The sequence below is a fragment of the Coregonus clupeaformis genome, unplaced genomic scaffold (genome assembly GCF_020615455.1).
Source record: "Coregonus clupeaformis isolate EN_2021a unplaced genomic scaffold, ASM2061545v1 scaf0240, whole genome shotgun sequence".
Taxonomy (NCBI): domain Eukaryota; kingdom Metazoa; phylum Chordata; class Actinopteri; order Salmoniformes; family Salmonidae; genus Coregonus; species Coregonus clupeaformis.
Genome location: NW_025533695.1, coordinates 152,321 through 169,109, shown reverse-complemented (window position 1 = coordinate 169,109; position 16,789 = coordinate 152,321). Strand labels below are relative to the sequence as shown.

The following is a 16,789-nucleotide window of genomic DNA, read 5'->3' as shown; positions in this document are numbered from 1 at the left end:
CAGTATTGGCACTCACCAGACAGTAGGAAAACCTGACGCAGACGTATATCTTTTGAGTGGTATATTTTAGCATGAACAGTATTGGCACTCACCAGACAGTAGGAAAACCTGGCGCAGACGTATATCTTTTGAGTGGTATATTTTAGCATGAACAGTATTGGCACTCACCAGACAGTAGGAAAACCTGACGTAGACGTATATCCTTTGAGTGGTATATTTTAGCATGAACAGTATTGGCACTCACCAGACAGTAGGAAAACCTGGCGTAGACGTATATCTTTTGAGTGGTATATTTTAGCATGAACAGTATTGGCACTCACCAGACAGTAGGAAAACCTGGCGTAGACGTATATCTTTTGAGTGGTATATTTTAGCATGAACAGTATTGGCACTCACCAGACAGTAGGAAAACCTGACGTAGACGTATATCCTTTGAGTGGTATATTTTAGCATGAACAGTATTGGCACTCACCAGACAGTAGGAAAACCTGGCGCAGACGTATATCTTTTGAGTGGTATATTTTAGCATGAACAGTATTGGCACTCACCAGACAGTAGGAAAACCTGGCGCAGACGTATATCTTTTGAGTGGTATATTTTAGCATGAACAGTATTGGCACTCACCAGACAGTAGGAAAACCTGACGTAGACGTATATCCTTTGAGTGGTATATTTTAGCATGAACAGTATTGGCACTCACCAGACAGTAGGAAAACCTGACGCAGACGTATATCTTTTGAGTGGTATATTTTAGCATGAACAGTATTGGCACTCACCAGACAGTAGGAAAACCTGGCGCAGACGTATATCTTTTGAGTGGTATATTTTAGCATGAACAGTATTGGCACTCACCAGACAGTAGGAAAACCTGGCGCAGACGTATATCCTTTTGAGTGGTATATTTTAGCATGAACAGTATTGGCACTCACCAGACAGTAGGAAAACCTGGCGCAGACGTATATCCTTTGAGTGGTATATTTTAGCATGAACAGTATTGGCACTCACCAGACAGTAGGAAAACCTGGCGTAGACGTATATCCTTTGAGTGGTATATTTTAGCATGAACAGTATTGGCACTCACCAGACAGTAGGAAAACCTGGCGTAGACGTATATCTTTTGAGTGGTATATTTTAGCATGAACAGTATTGGCACTCACCAGACAGTAGGAAAACCTGGCGCAGACGTATATCTTTGAGTGGTATATTTTAGCATGAACAGTATTGGCACTCACCAGACAGTAGGAAAACCTGGCGTAGACGTATATCTTTGAGTGGTATATTTTAGCATGAACAGTATTGGCACTCACCAGACAGTAGGAAAACCTGGCGTAGACGTATATCTTTTGAGTGGTATATTTTAGCATGAACAGTATTGGCACTCACCAGACAGTAGGAAAACCTGGCGTAGACGTATATCTTTTGAGTGGTATATTTTAGCATGAACAGTATTGGCACTCACCAGACAGTAGGAAAACCTGGCGTAGACGTATATCTTTTGAGTGGTATATTTTAGCATGAACAGTATTGGCACTCACCAGACAGTAGGAAAACCTGGCGCAGACGTATATCTTTTGAGTGGTATATTTTAGCATGAACAGTATTGGCACTCACCAGACAGTAGGAAAACCTGGCGTAGACGTATATCTTTTGAGTGGTATATTTTAGCATGAACAGTATTGGCACTCACCAGACAGTAGGAAAACCTGGCGCAGACGTATATCTTTTGAGTGGTATATTTTAGCATGAACAGTATTGGCACTCACCAGACAGTAGGAAAACCTGGCGTAGACGTATATCCTTTGAGTGGTATATTTTAGCATGAACAGTATTGGCACTCACCAGACAGTAGGAAAACCTGGCGTAGACGTATATCCTTTGAGTGGTATATTTTAGCATGAACAGTATTGGCACTCACCAGACAGTAGGAAAACCTGGCGTAGACGTATATCCTTTGAGTGGTATATTTTAGCATGAACAGTATTGGCACTCACCAGACAGTAGGAAAACCTGGCGTAGACGTATATCCTTTGAGTGGTATATTTTAGCATGAACAGTATTGGCACTCACCAGACAGTAGGAAAACCTGGCGTAGACGTATATCTTTTGAGTGGTATATTTTAGCATGAACAGTATTGGCACTCACCAGACAGTAGGAAAACCTGGCGTAGACGTATATCTTTGAGTGGTATATTTTAGCATGAACAGTATTGGCACTCACCAGACAGTAGGAAAACCTGGCGTAGACGTATATCTTTTGAGTGGTATATTTTAGCATGAACAGTATTGGCACTCACCAGACAGTAGGAAAACCTGGCGTAGACGTATATCTTTTGAGTGGTATATTTTAGCATGAACAGTATTGGCACTCACCAGACAGTAGGAAAACCTGGCGTAGACGTATATCTTTTGAGTGGTATATTTTAGCATGAACAGTATTGGCACTCACCAGACAGTAGGAAAACCTGACGTAGACGTATATCCTTTGAGTGGTATATTTTAGCATGAACAGTATTGGCACTCACCAGACAGTAGGAAAACCTGGCGCAGACGTATATCCTTTGAGTGGTATATTTTAGCATGAACAGTATTGGCACTCACCAGACAGTAGGAAAACCTGGCGCAGACGTATATCTTTTGAGTGGTATATTTTAGCATGAACAGTATTGGCACTCACCAGACAGTAGGAAAACCTGGCGCAGACGTATATCTTTTGAGTGGTATATTTTAGCATGAACAGTATTGGCACTCACCAGACAGTAGGAAAACCTGACGTAGACGTATATCCTTTGAGTGGTATATTTTAGCATGAACAGTATTGGCACTCACCAGACAGTAGGAAAACCTGGCGCAGACGTATATCCTTTGAGTGGTATATTTTAGCATGAACAGTATTGGCACTCACCAGACAGTAGGAAAACCTGGCGCAGACGTATATCTTTTGAGTGGTATATTTTAGCATGAACAGTATTGGCACTCACCAGACAGTAGGAAAACCTGGCGCAGACGTATATCCTTTGAGTGGTATATTTTAGCATGAACAGTATTGGCACTCACCAGACAGTAGGAAAACCTGGGCGTAGACGTATATCCTTTGAGTGGTATATTTTAGCATGAACAGTATTGGCACTCACCAGACAGTAGGAAAACCTGGCGTAGACGTATATCTTTTGAGTGGTATATTTTAGCATGAACAGTATTGGCACTCACCAGACAGTAGGAAAACCTGGCGCAGACGTATATCTTTTGAGTGGTATATTTTAGCATGAACAGTATTGGCACTCACCAGACAGTAGGAAAACCTGGCGTAGACGTATATCTTTTGAGTGGTATATTTTAGCATGAACAGTATTGGCACTCACCAGACAGTAGGAAAACCTGGCGTAGACGTATATCTTTTGAGTGGTATATTTTAGCATGAACAGTATTGGCACTCACCAGACAGTAGGAAAACCTGGCGTAGACGTATATCTTTTGAGTGGTATATTTTAGCATGAACAGTATTGGCACTCACCAGACAGTAGGAAAACCTGGCGTAGACGTATATCTTTTGAGTGGTATATTTTAGCATGAACAGTATTGGCACTCACCAGACAGTAGGAAAACCTGACGTAGACGTATATCCTTTGAGTGGTATATTTTAGCATGAACAGTATTGGCACTCACCAGACAGTAGGAAAACCTGGCGCAGACGTATATCTTTTGAGTGGTATATTTTAGCATGAACAGTATTGGCACTCACCAGACAGTAGGAAAACCTGGCGCAGACGTATATCTTTTGAGTGGTATATTTTAGCATGAACAGTATTGGCACTCACCAGACAGTAGGAAAACCTGACGTAGACGTATATCCTTTGAGTGGTATATTTTAGCATGAACAGTATTGGCACTCACCAGACAGTAGGAAAACCTGGCGCAGACGTATATCTTTTGAGTGGTATATTTTAGCATGAACAGTATTGGCACTCACCAGACAGTAGGAAAACCTGGCGTAGACGTATATCCTTTGAGTGGTATATTTTAGCATGAACAGTATTGGCACTCACCAGACAGTAGGAAAACCTGGCGTAGACGTATATCCTTTGAGTGGTATATTTTAGCATGAACAGTATTGGCACTCACCAGACAGTAGGAAAACCTGGCGTAGACGTATATCCTTTGAGTGGTATATTTTAGCATGAACAGTATTGGCACTCACCAGACAGTAGGAAAACCTGGCGTAGACGTATATCCTTTGAGTGGTATATTTTAGCATGAACAGTATTGGCACTCACCAGACAGTAGGAAAACCTGGCGTAGACGTATATCCTTTGAGTGGTATATTTTAGCATGAACAGTATTGGCACTCACCAGACAGTAGGAAAACCTGGCGCAGACGTATATCCTTTGAGTGGTATATTTTAGCATGAACAGTATTGGCACTCACCAGACAGTAGGAAAACCTGGCGCAGACGTATATCCTTTGAGTGGTATATTTTAGCATGAACAGTATTGGCACTCACCAGACAGTAGGAAAACCTGGCGTAGACGTATATCTTTTGAGTGGTATATTTTAGCATGAACAGTATTGGCACTCACCAGACAGTAGGAAAACCTGGCGTAGACGTATATCCTTTGAGTGGTATATTTTAGCATGAACAGTATTGGCACTCACCAGACAGTAGGAAAACCTGGCGTAGACGTATATCCTTTGAGTGGTATATTTTAGCATGAACAGTATTGGCACTCACCAGACAGTAGGAAAACCTGGCGTAGACGTATATCCTTTGAGTGGTATATTTTAGCATGAACAGTATTGGCACTCACCAGACAGTAGGAAAACCTGGCGTAGACGTATATCTTTTGAGTGGTATATTTTAGCATGAACAGTATTGGCACTCACCAGACAGTAGGAAAACCTGGCGTAGACGTATATCTTTTGAGTGGTATATTTTAGCATGAACAGTATTGGCACTCACCAGACAGTAGGAAAACCTGGCGCAGACGTATATCTTTTGAGTGGTATATTTTAGCATGAACAGTATTGGCACTCACCAGACAGTAGGAAAACCTGGCGCAGACGTATATCTTTTGAGTGGTATATTTTAGCATGAACAGTATTGGCACTCACCAGACAGTAGGAAAACCTGGCGTAGACGTATATCTTTTGAGTGGTATATTTTAGCATGAACAGTATTGGCACTCACCAGACAGTAGGAAAACCTGGCGTAGACGTATATCCTTTGAGTGGTATATTTTAGCATGAACAGTATTGGCACTCACCAGACAGTAGGAAAACCTGGCGTAGACGTATATCTTTTGAGTGGTATATTTTAGCATGAACAGTATTGGCACTCACCAGACAGTAGGAAAACCTGGCGCAGACGTATATCCTTTGAGTGGTATATTTTAGCATGAACAGTATTGGCACTCACCAGACAGTAGGAAAACCTGGCGCAGACGTATATCTTTTGAGTGGTATATTTTAGCATGAACAGTATTGGCACTCACCAGACAGTAGGAAAACCTGGCGCAGACGTATATCTTTTGAGTGGTATATTTTAGCATGAACAGTATTGGCACTCACCAGACAGTAGGAAAACCTGGCGTAGACGTATATCCTTTGAGTGGTATATTTTAGCATGAACAGTATTGGCACTCACCAGACAGTAGGAAAACCTGGCGTAGACGTATATCCTTTGAGTGGTATATTTTAGCATGAACAGTATTGGCACTCACCAGACAGTAGGAAAACCTGGCGTAGACGTATATCCTTTGAGTGGTATATTTTAGCATGAACAGTATTGGCACTCACCAGACAGTAGGAAAACCTGGCGTAGACGTATATCCTTTGAGTGGTATATTTTAGCATGAACAGTATTGGCACTCACCAGACAGTAGGAAAACCTGGCGCAGACGTATATCTTTTGAGTGGTATATTTTAGCATGAACAGTATTGGCACTCACCAGACAGTAGGAAAACCTGGCGCAGACGTATATCTTTTGAGTGGTATATTTTAGCATGAACAGTATTGGCACTCACCAGACAGTAGGAAAACCTGGCGTAGACGTATATCTTTTGAGTGGTATATTTTAGCATGAACAGTATTGGCACTCACCAGACAGTAGGAAAACCTGACGCAGACGTATATCTTTTGAGTGGTATATTTTAGCATGAACAGTATTGGCACTCACCAGACAGTAGGAAAACCTGGCGTAGACGTATATCCTTTGAGTGGAATATTTTAGCATGAACAGTATTGGCACTCACCAGACAGTAGGAAAACCTGGCGTAGACGTATATCCTTTGAGTGGTATATTTTAGCATGAACAGTATTGGCACTCACCAGACAGTAGGAAAACCTGGCGCAGACGTATATCTTTTGAGTGGTATATTTTAGCATGAACAGTATTGGCACTCACCAGACAGTAGGAAAACCTGGCGTAGACGTATATCTTTGAGTGGTATATTTTAGCATGAACAGTATTGGCACTCACCAGACAGTAGGAAAACCTGGCGTAGACGTATATCTTTTGAGTGGTATATTTTAGCATGAACAGTATTGGCACTCACCAGACAGTAGGAAAACCTGACGTAGACGTATATCTTTTGAGTGGTATATTTTAGCATGAACAGTATTGGCACTCACCAGACAGTAGGAAAACCTGGCGTAGACGTATATCTTTTGAGTGGTATATTTTAGCATGAACAGTATTGGCACTCACCAGACAGTAGGAAAACCTGGCGTAGACGTATATCCTTTGAGTGGTATATTTTAGCATGAACAGTATTGGCACTCACCAGACAGTAGGAAAACCTGAGCGCAGACGTATATCCTTTGAGTGGTATATTTTAGCATGAACAGTATTGGCACTCACCAGACAGTAGGAAAACCTGGCGTAGACGTATATCCTTTGAGTGGTATATTTTAGCATGAACAGTATTGGCACTCACCAGACAGTAGGAAAACCTGGCGTAGACGTATATCTTTTGAGTGGTATATTTTAGCATGAACAGTATTGGCACTCACCAGACAGTAGGAAAACCTGGCGTAGACGTATATCTTTTGAGTGGTATATTTTAGCATGAACAGTATTGGCACTCACCAGACAGTAGGAAAACCTGGCGTAGACGTATATCCTTTGAGTGGTATATTTTAGCATGAACAGTATTGGCACTCACCAGACAGTAGGAAAACCTGGCGTAGACGTATATCTTTTGAGTGGTATATTTTAGCATGAACAGTATTGGCACTCACCAGACAGTAGGAAAACCTGGCGCAGACGTATATCTTTTGAGTGGTATATTTTAGCATGAACAGTATTGGCACTCACCAGACAGTAGGAAAACCTGGCGTAGACGTATATCCTTTGAGTGGTATATTTTAGCATGAACAGTATTGGCACTCACCAGACAGTAGGAAAACCTGACGTAGACGTATATCTTTTGAGTGGTATATTTTAGCATGAACAGTATTGGCACTCACCAGACAGTAGGAAAACCTGGCGTAGACGTATATCTTTTGAGTGGTATATTTTAGCATGAACAGTATTGGCACTCACCAGACAGTAGGAAAACCTGGCGTAGACGTATATCTTTTGAGTGGTATATTTTAGCATGAACAGTATTGGCACTCACCAGACAGTAGGAAAACCTGACGTAGACGTATATCCTTTGAGTGGTATATTTTAGCATGAACAGTATTGGCACTCACCAGACAGTAGGAAAACCTGGCGTAGACGTATATCTTTTGAGTGGTATATTTTAGCATGAACAGTATTGGCACTCACCAGACAGTAGGAAAACCTGGCGTAGACGTATATCTTTTGAGTGGTATATTTTAGCATGAACAGTATTGGCACTCACCAGACAGTAGGAAAACCTGGCGTAGACGTATATCTTTTGAGTGGTATATTTTAGCATGAACAGTATTGGCACTCACCAGACAGTAGGAAAACCTGGCGTAGACGTATATCTTTTGAGTGGTATATTTTAGCATGAACAGTATTGGCACTCACCAGACAGTAGGAAAACCTGGCGTAGACGTATATCTTTTGAGTGGTATATTTTAGCATGAACAGTATTGGCACTCACCAGACAGTAGGAAAACCTGACGTAGACGTATATCTTTTGAGTGGTATATTTTAGCATGAACAGTATTGGCACTCACCAGACAGTAGGAAAACCTGGCGTAGACGTATATCTTTTGAGTGGTATATTTTAGCATGAACAGTATTGGCACTCACCAGACAGTAGGAAAACCTGGCGTAGACGTATATCCTTTTGAGTGGTATATTTTAGCATGAACAGTATTGGCACTCACCAGACAGTAGGAAAACCTGGCGCAGACGTATATCTTTTGAGTGGTATATTTTAGCATGAACAGTATTGGCACTCACCAGACAGTAGGAAAACCTGGCGTAGACGTATATCTTTTGAGTGGTATATTTTAGCATGAACAGTATTGGCACTCACCAGACAGTAGGAAAACCTGGCGTAGACGTATATCCTTTGAGTGGAATATTTTAGCATGAACAGTATTGGCACTCACCAGACAGTAGGAAAACCTGGCGCAGACGTATATCTTTTGAGTGGTATATTTTAGCATGAACAGTATTGGCACTCACCAGACAGTAGGAAAACCTGGCGTAGACGTATATCTTTTGAGTGGTATATTTTAGCATGAACAGTATTGGCACTCACCAGACAGTAGGAAAACCTGGCGTAGACGTATATCTTTTGAGTGGTATATTTTAGCATGAACAGTATTGGCACTCACCAGACAGTAGGAAAACCTGGCGTAGACGTATATCCTTTGAGTGGTATATTTTAGCATGAACAGTATTGGCACTCACCAGACAGTAGGAAAACCTGGCGTAGACGTATATCCTTTGAGTGGTATATTTTAGCATGAACAGTATTGGCACTCACCAGACAGTAGGAAAACCTGCGTAGACGTATATCCTTTGAGTGGTATATTTTAGCATGAACAGTATTGGCACTCACCAGACAGTAGGAAAACCTGGCGTAGACGTATATCTTTTGAGTGGTATATTTTAGCATGAACAGTATTGGCACTCACCAGACAGTAGGAAAACCTGGCGTAGACGTATATCTTTTGAGTGGTATATTTTAGCATGAACAGTATTGGCACTCACCAGACAGTAGGAAAACCTGGCGTAGACGTATATCCTTTGAGTGGTATATTTTAGCATGAACAGTATTGGCACTCACCAGACAGTAGGAAAACCTGGCGTAGACGTATATCTTTTGAGTGGTATATTTTAGCATGAACAGTATTGGCACTCACCAGACAGTAGGAAAACCTGGCGTAGACGTATATCTTTTGAGTGGTATATTTTAGCATGAACAGTATTGGCACTCACCAGACAGTAGGAAAACCTGGCGTAGACGTATATCCTTTGAGTGGTATATTTTAGCATGAACAGTATTGGCACTCACCAGACAGTAGGAAAACCTGACGCAGACGTATATCTTTTGAGTGGTATATTTTAGCATGAACAGTATTGGCACTCACCAGACAGTAGGAAAACCTGGCGTAGACGTATATCCTTTGAGTGGTATATTTTAGCATGAACAGTATTGGCACTCACCAGACAGTAGGAAAACCTGGCGCAGACGTATATCCTTTGAGTGGTATATTTTAGCATGAACAGTATTGGCACTCACCAGACAGTAGGAAAACCTGGCGTAGACGTATATCTTTTGAGTGGTATATTTTAGCATGAACAGTATTGGCACTCACCAGACAGTAGGAAAACCTGGCGTAGACGTATATCCTTTGAGTGGTATATTTTAGCATGAACAGTATTGGCACTCACCAGACAGTAGGAAAACCTGGCGTAGACGTATATCTTTTGAGTGGTATATTTTAGCATGAACAGTATTGGCACTCACCAGACAGTAGGAAAACCTGGCGTAGACGTATATCTTTTGAGTGGTATATTTTAGCATGAACAGTATTGGCACTCACCAGACAGTAGGAAAACCTGACGTAGACGTATATCTTTTGAGTGGTATATTTTAGCATGAACAGTATTGGCACTCACCAGACAGTAGGAAAACCTGGCGTAGACGTATATCTTTTGAGTGGTATATTTTAGCATGAACAGTATTGGCACTCACCAGACAGTAGGAAAACCTGGCGTAGACGTATATCTTTTGAGTGGTATATTTTAGCATGAACAGTATTGGCACTCACCAGACAGTAGGAAAACCTGACGTAGACGTATATCTTTTGAGTGGTATATTTTAGCATGAACAGTATTGGCACTCACCAGACAGTAGGAAAACCTGACGTAGACGTATATCTTTTGAGTGGTATATTTTAGCATGAACAGTATTGGCACTCACCAGACAGTAGGAAAACCTGGCGTAGACGTATATCTTTTGAGTGGTATATTTTAGCATGAACAGTATTGGCACTCACCAGACAGTAGGAAAACCTGACGCAGACGTATATCCTTTGAGTGGTATATTTTAGCATGAACAGTATTGGCACTCACCAGACAGTAGGAAAACCTGGCGTAGACGTATATCTTTTGAGTGGTATATTTTAGCATGAACAGTATTGGCACTCACCAGACAGTAGGAAAACCTGGCGTAGACGTATATCCTTTGAGTGGTATATTTTAGCATGAACAGTATTGGCACTCACCAGACAGTAGGAAAACCTGGCGCAGACGTATATCCTTTGAGTGGTATATTTTAGCATGAACAGTATTGGCACTCACCAGACAGTAGGAAAACCTGGGCGCAGACGTATATCTTTTGAGTGGTATATTTTAGCATGAACAGTATTGGCACTCACCAGACAGTAGGAAAACCTGGCGTAGACGTATATCCTTTGAGTGGTATATTTTAGCATGAACAGTATTGGCACTCACCAGACAGTAGGAAAACCTGGCGTAGACGTATATCTTTTGAGTGGTATATTTTAGCATGAACAGTATTGGCACTCACCAGACAGTAGGAAAACCTGGCGTAGACGTATATCCTTTTGAGTGGTATATTTTAGCATGAACAGTATTGGCACTCACCAGACAGTAGGAAAACCTGGCGTAGACGTATATCTTTTGAGTGGTATATTTTAGCATGAACAGTATTGGCACTCACCAGACAGTAGGAAAACCTGGCGTAGACGTATATCTTTTGAGTGGTATATTTTAGCATGAACAGTATTGGCACTCACCAGACAGTAGGAAAACCTGGCGTAGACGTATATCTTTTGAGTGGTATATTTTAGCATGAACAGTATTGGCACTCACCAGACAGTAGGAAAACCTGGCGCAGACGTATATCTTTTGAGTGGTATATTTTAGCATGAACAGTATTGGCACTCACCAGACAGTAGGAAAACCTGGCGCAGACGTATATCTTTTGAGTGGTATATTTTAGCATGAACAGTATTGGCACTCACCAGACAGTAGGAAAACCTGGCGTAGACGTATATCTTTTGAGTGGTATATTTTAGCATGAACAGTATTGGCACTCACCAGACAGTAGGAAAACCTGGCGTAGACGTATATCTTTTGAGTGGTATATTTTAGCATGAACAGTATTGGCACTCACCAGACAGTAGGAAAACCTGGCGTAGACGTATATCTTTTGAGTGGTATATTTTAGCATGAACAGTATTGGCACTCACCAGACAGTAGGAAAACCTGGCGTAGACGTATATCTTTTGAGTGGTATATTTTAGCATGAACAGTATTGGCACTCACCAGACAGTAGGAAAACCTGACGTAGACGTATATCCTTTGAGTGGTATATTTTAGCATGAACAGTATTGGCACTCACCAGACAGTAGGAAAACCTGGCGCAGACGTATATCTTTTGAGTGGTATATTTTAGCATGAACAGTATTGGCACTCACCAGACAGTAGGAAAACCTGGCGTAGACGTATATCTTTTGAGTGGTATATTTTAGCATGAACAGTATTGGCACTCACCAGACAGTAGGGAAAACCTGGCGCAGACGTATATCTTTGAGTGGTATATTTTAGCATGAACAGTATTGGCACTCACCAGACAGTAGGAAAACCTGGCGCAGACGTATATCTTTTGAGTGGTATATTTTAGCATGAACAGTATTGGCACTCACCAGACAGTAGGAAAACCTGGCGTAGACGTATATCTTTTGAGTGGTATATTTTAGCATGAACAGTATTGGCACTCACCAGACAGTAGGAAAACCTGGCGCAGACGTATATCCTTTTGAGTGGTATATTTTAGCATGAACAGTATTGGCACTCACCAGACAGTAGGAAAACCTGGCGCAGACGTATATCCTTTGAGTGGTATATTTTAGCATGAACAGTATTGGCACTCACCAGACAGTAGGAAAACCTGGCGTAGACGTATATCCTTTGAGTGGTATATTTTAGCATGAACAGTATTGGCACTCACCAGACAGTAGGAAAACCTGGCGTAGACGTATATCCTTTGAGTGGAATATTTTAGCATGAACAGTATTGGCACTCACCAGACAGTAGGAAAACCTGGCGCAGACGTATATCTTTTGAGTGGTATATTTTAGCATGAACAGTATTGGCACTCACCAGACAGTAGGAAAACCTGGCGCAGACGTATATCCTTTGAGTGGTATATTTTAGCATGAACAGTATTGGCACTCACCAGACAGTAGGAAAACCTGGCGTAGACGTATATCCTTTGAGTGGTATATTTTAGCATGAACAGTATTGGCACTCACCAGACAGTAGGAAAACCTGGCGTAGACGTATATCTTTTGAGTGGTATATTTTAGCATGAACAGTATTGGCACTCACCAGACAGTAGGAAAACCTGGCGTAGACGTATATCTTTTGAGTGGTATATTTTAGCATGAACAGTATTGGCACTCACCAGACAGTAGGAAAACCTGACGTAGACGTATATCCTTTGAGTGGTATATTTTAGCATGAACAGTATTGGCACTCACCAGACAGTAGGAAAACCTGACGTAGACGTATATCTTTTGAGTGGTATATTTTAGCATGAACAGTATTGGCACTCACCAGACAGTAGGAAAACCTGGCGTAGACGTATATCTTTTGAGTGGTATATTTTAGCATGAACAGTATTGGCACTCACCAGACAGTAGGAAAACCTGACGCAGACGTATATCCTTTGAGTGGTATATTTTAGCATGAACAGTATTGGCACTCACCAGACAGTAGGAAAACCTGGCGCAGACGTATATCTTTTGAGTGGTATATTTTAGCATGAACAGTATTGGCACTCACCAGACAGTAGGAAAACCTGACGTAGACGTATATCCTTTGAGTGGTATATTTTAGCATGAACAGTATTGGCACTCACCAGACAGTAGGAAAACCTGACGTAGACGTATATCCTTTGAGTGGTATATTTTAGCATGAACAGTATTGGCACTCACCAGACAGTAGGAAAACCTGACGTAGACGTATATCTTTTGAGTGGTATATTTTAGCATGAACAGTATTGGCACTCACCAGACAGTAGGAAAACCTGACGCAGACGTATATCTTTTGAGTGGTATATTTTAGCATGAACAGTATTGGCACTCACCAGACAGTAGGAAAACCTGACGTAGACGTATATCTTTTGAGTGGTATATTTTAGCATGAACAGTATTGGCACTCACCAGACAGTAGGAAAACCTGACGTAGACGTATATCTTTTGAGTGGTATATTTTAGCATGAACAGTATTGGCACTCACCAGACAGTAGGAAAACCTGACGTAGACGTATATCTTTTGAGTGGTATATTTTAGCATGAACAGTATTGGCACTCACCAGACAGTAGGAAAACCTGACGTAGACGTATATCCTTTGAGTGGTATATTTTAGCATGAACAGTATTGGCACTCACCAGACAGTAGGAAAACCTGGCGTAGACGTATATCTTTTGAGTGGTATATTTTAGCATGAACAGTATTGGCACTCACCAGACAGTAGGAAAACCTGGCGCAGACGTATATCTTTTGAGTGGTATATTTTAGCATGAACAGTATTGGCACTCACCAGACAGTAGGAAAACCTGGCGCAGACGTATATCTTTTGAGTGGTATATTTTAGCATGAACAGTATTGGCACTCACCAGACAGTAGGAAAACCTGGCGTAGACGTATATCTTTTGAGTGGTATATTTTAGCATGAACAGTATTGGCACTCACCAGACAGTAGGAAAACCTGGCGTAGACGTATATCTTTTGAGTGGTATATTTTAGCATGAACAGTATTGGCACTCACCAGACAGTAGGAAAACCTGACGCAGACGTATATCCTTTGAGTGGTATATTTTAGCATGAACAGTATTGGCACTCACCAGACAGTAGGAAAACCTGGCGCAGACGTATATCCTTTTGAGTGGTATATTTTAGCATGAACAGTATTGGCACTCACCAGACAGTAGGAAAACCTGGCGTAGACGTATATCCTTTGAGTGGTATATTTTAGCATGAACAGTATTGGCACTCACCAGACAGTAGGAAAACCTGGCGCAGACGTATATCCTTTGAGTGGTATATTTTAGCATGAACAGTATTGGCACTCACCAGACAGTAGGAAAACCTGGCGTAGACGTATATCCTTTGAGTGGTATATTTTAGCATGAACAGTATTGGCACTCACCAGACAGTAGGAAAACCTGGCGTAGACGTATATCCTTTGAGTGGTATATTTTAGCATGAACAGTATTGGCACTCACCAGACAGTAGGAAAACCTGGCGTAGACGTATATCCTTTGAGTGGTATATTTTAGCATGAACAGTATTGGCACTCACCAGACAGTAGGAAAACCTGGCGTAGACGTATATCCTTTGAGTGGTATATTTTAGCATGAACAGTATTGGCACTCACCAGACAGTAGGAAAACCTGGCGCAGACGTATATCCTTTGAGTGGTATATTTTAGCATGAACAGTATTGGCACTCACCAGACAGTAGGAAAACCTGGCGCAGACGTATATCCTTTGAGTGGTATATTTTAGCATGAACAGTATTGGCACTCACCAGACAGTAGGAAAACCTGGCGTAGACGTATATCCTTTGAGTGGTATATTTTAGCATGAACAGTATTGGCACTCACCAGACAGTAGGAAAACCTGGCGCAGACGTATATCCTTTGAGTGGTATATTTTAGCATGAACAGTATTGGCACTCACCAGACAGTAGGAAAACCTGGCGCAGACGTATATCCTTTGAGTGGTATATTTTAGCATGAACAGTATTGGCACTCACCAGACAGTAGGAAAACCTGGCGCAGACGTATATCCTTTGAGTGGTATATTTTAGCATGAACAGTATTGGCACTCACCAGACAGTAGGAAAACCTGGCGCAGACGTATATCCTTTGAGTGGTATATTTTAGCATGAACAGTATTGGCACTCACCAGACAGTAGGAAAACCTGGCGTAGACGTATATCCTTTTGAGTGGTATATTTTAGCATGAACAGTATTGGCACTCACCAGACAGTAGGAAAACCTGGCGCAGACGTATATCCTTTGAGTGGTATATTTTAGCATGAACAGTATTGGCACTCACCAGACAGTAGGAAAACCTGGCGCAGACGTATATCCTTTGAGTGGTATATTTTAGCATGAACAGTATTGGCACTCACCAGACAGTAGGAAAACCTGGCGTAGACGTATATCCTTTGAGTGGTATATTTTAGCATGAACAGTATTGGCACTCACCAGACAGTAGGAAAACCTGGCGCAGACGTATATCCTTTTGAGTGGTATATTTTAGCATGAACAGTATTGGCACTCACCAGACAGTAGGAAAACCTGGCGCAGACGTATATCCTTTGAGTGGTATATTTTAGCATGAACAGTATTGGCACTCACCAGACAGTAGGAAAACCTGGCGTAGACGTATATCTTTTGAGTGGTATATTTTAGCATGAACAGTATTGGCACTCACCAGACAGTAGGAAAACCTGGCGCAGACGTATATCTTTTGAGTGGTATATTTTAGCATGAACAGTATTGGCACTCACCAGACAGTAGGAAAACCTGGCGTAGACGTATATCCTTTGAGTGGTATATTTTAGCATGAACAGTATTGGCACTCACCAGACAGTAGGAAAACCTGGCGTAGACGTATATCCTTTTGAGTGGTATATTTTAGCATGAACAGTATTGGCACTCACCAGACAGTAGGAAAACCTGGCGTAGACGTATATCCTTTGAGTGGTATATTTTAGCATGAACAGTATTGGCACTCACCAGACAGTAGGAAAACCTGGCGTAGACGTATATCCTTTGAGTGGTATATTTTAGCATGAACAGTATTGGCACTCACCAGACAGTAGGAAAACCTGGCGTAGACGTATATCCTTTGAGTGGTATATTTTAGCATGAACAGTATTGGCACTCACCAGACAGTAGGAAAACCTGGCGCAGACGTATATCCTTTGAGTGGTATATTTTAGCATGAACAGTATTGGCACTCACCAGACAGTAGGAAAACCTGGCGTAGACGTATATCCTTTGAGTGGAATATTTTAGCATGAACAGTATTGGCACTCACCAGACAGTAGGAAAACCTGGCGCAGACGTATATCTTTTGAGTGGTATATTTTAGCATGAACAGTATTGGCACTCACCAGACAGTAGGAAAACCTGGCGTAGACGTATATCTTTTGAGTGGTATATTTTAGCATGAACAGTATTGGCACTCACCAGACAGTAGGAAAACCTGGCGTAGACGTATATCTTTTGAGTGGTATATTTTAGCATGAACAGTATTGGCACTCACCAGACAGTAGGAAAACCTGACGCAGACGTATATCTTTGAGTGGTATA

The 16,789-nt window shown here is 41.6% G+C and overlaps 1 protein-coding gene across 1 annotated transcript in view; it reads right to left on the bottom strand.

Annotated features, from left to right (window-relative positions):
• Window positions 1-16,789, bottom strand: part of LOC121562070 (epithelial membrane protein 2-like) — a 65,044-nt gene that overhangs the window by 24,647 nt on the left and 23,608 nt on the right. The gene's annotated exons all lie outside the window — the stretch shown is intronic.